The sequence below is a fragment of the Triticum aestivum genome, chromosome 6D (assembly GCF_018294505.1).
Source record: "Triticum aestivum cultivar Chinese Spring chromosome 6D, IWGSC CS RefSeq v2.1, whole genome shotgun sequence".
Lineage (NCBI taxonomy): Eukaryota > Viridiplantae > Streptophyta > Magnoliopsida > Poales > Poaceae > Triticum > Triticum aestivum.
The window spans coordinates 2,876,597-2,878,689 of NC_057811.1; the positions used below are offsets into that span (position 1 = coordinate 2,876,597).

Sequence of the window (2,093 nt, forward strand, 5' to 3'; positions counted from 1 at the left end):
CATGCACTATGCATTGCTAGAGGCCGATGGGCTTGCAATTCGGATTTGGAGTCTTGATGTTTCCGGGCCTTACAAGTGGATTGTAAAGTATCGTCTTAGTATGAGTGATGCATCTGGAAGGGACGATCTTGCTCACTATGAATCCACTCAACAGTGTTGGAACTGTGTTTATGAGGTTGCCGCTCTCGACTTGGAGAGAGAAGTTGTCTTCCTCTTTGACTGTCGGGCGAACAAGCTCTGTTCATACGCCATCAGCAATGGGGAACTTCATGAACTCGTTGAAATTGAACAAGACATGAGCATGTCTACGAAAAGTTCTACCACTACGTGGCATGCTACTCAAAGCTTCCAGCTTGTGTGCTTTTACCTCAGCCACATTTCTTGGAAGCGAAGAGGTTTCATCGGCGGACATGGCGGTCGAAATTGCTAGCAATTGTTGGAAAATCAAGCTGGAAATAATCTGTATGTCTTCATTTTGGCGAGTAATAATGCTGGAAGGAATAAGGCCTAGTCTAGGAATGATGTTACAAAGGTCTTCTATATTTTTCTTTTGTTCCCATTGTGTTCTTTTTGTAAGTGTGTGAACTAACACTGTCTGAATGCTGAAAACCCCCTGGTTTCAGTGCATTGTGTCGTCCAATTCCCCGGTGCTCGTTTTCTCAAGGTGCATGTGATAACGTTGTAAAAATAGAACAAGCTTGTTATGCATGTTTCCAGTTCACCAATCTATGGATATTCGTGCAAAGGAAGAATGGATACCTTTAATTTTTTTCTAGTGTTGTTTCTGCAAGTGTGAAATAGTTGTATTATGTTGTCAGATTGTCCGTTGCCATCATGCTATCCGGTGACCTTTTCTCATTCAGTTGTCTCATAATTGTGGACAAGGTACTGTCTCATTCCTATCCACATTTTTGCCAAATAAACACATGTATATACATGCAATTACATATTTGTTAATGAAGATGGTTTACTAGCACCGTATGCAACTCCAAGTGAGAGGATGTGATAATAAAACGTTATTGTTCGAGCACAAATGCTAACGAGAAGCATCCTCGTGTCTCAAGCGCTCAGCATATTCCATCTCAGGAGTCAGGACATGGACATCTTTGTACCATCCATTTTTCTTTTGGCCAAACGGATCCATATATACAGGATACTGCTATGCAGAATCCAGTTACAGAATGAACTTGTGCATCCGACTGAACTACTGCTATTTTCTCATTCACACCACACATTTACTAGAGTACCAAGCAAGCAAGCAGCAATTTTATTTTTAAGAAAAAGCAAGCAAGCAGCAAAACTAGAACAAAAGTATATTTATTCCAATCGGTCAGATCTCACACGGTCAGATCTCCGCCACCGGCTCTTCCTTTTCGTCTTCAGACCAACCGTGTATCCTACTGAAACACAAATAGATGAGCGATGGCTACAACAAGTACGACCTTCCAAACTTCTGGTGCACATCCTTTGGCGTTTCAGGGCAAGCCTTCTTTTTGTTTTCAGATCCCAGTAATAATTCCTTCAAAATGTGATGAACTATCTTCTCAGGTACCATCTCTTGCTTGAGTAGCTCACTGATTAGACGAATATATTTCCTATTGAAAATCCATTCTTTGTCCCTTCTCTCCATCTCCTGGTCAGGGCCAGGTGCAATCTAAACCCTTTGGCCGTCGGCACCTTCAAAAGCTTGCTGACATTTGTTGGACAGCAAACTCTTTACTGAGCAATCGTAGGTGGGACCAGAAACAGTCAGAGTAACCTCTTTGCCACCTGGTTATTCATTGTGTTCAGGACAGTCAGACAGAAGGTTGGACTAGAAACAGAGTACGAGAGACGGCATCCTTGAAAATATCAACGATAGTAATTCCAGAATCCAGTATATCATCCTTGGTCCACAGCCATGCGTGAAGCAAATTTATCGGGCGCCAGCTTGTTTCACTGCTCTCAGTACTAACTTTCTCTAAGATGGGCTCTCTGGGCTAACCAAGGTACCTCAGCCTTGATAAAATGCATGAGATCAGGGTCCGATCTGAGCTTTCGAAGCAAACTGAGAGCTCAGATAACTAGTACTGTCATGCATCTCAAATTGTGAG

General features: G+C 42.4%; 1 pseudogene; it reads left to right on the forward strand.

The window, feature by feature from the left end:
- LOC123146430 (putative F-box protein At5g52610) overlaps positions 1–459 on the forward strand; it is a 1,665-nt pseudogene extending 1,206 nt beyond the window's left edge.
- The last annotated feature ends 1,634 nt before the right edge of the window (positions 460–2,093 follow it).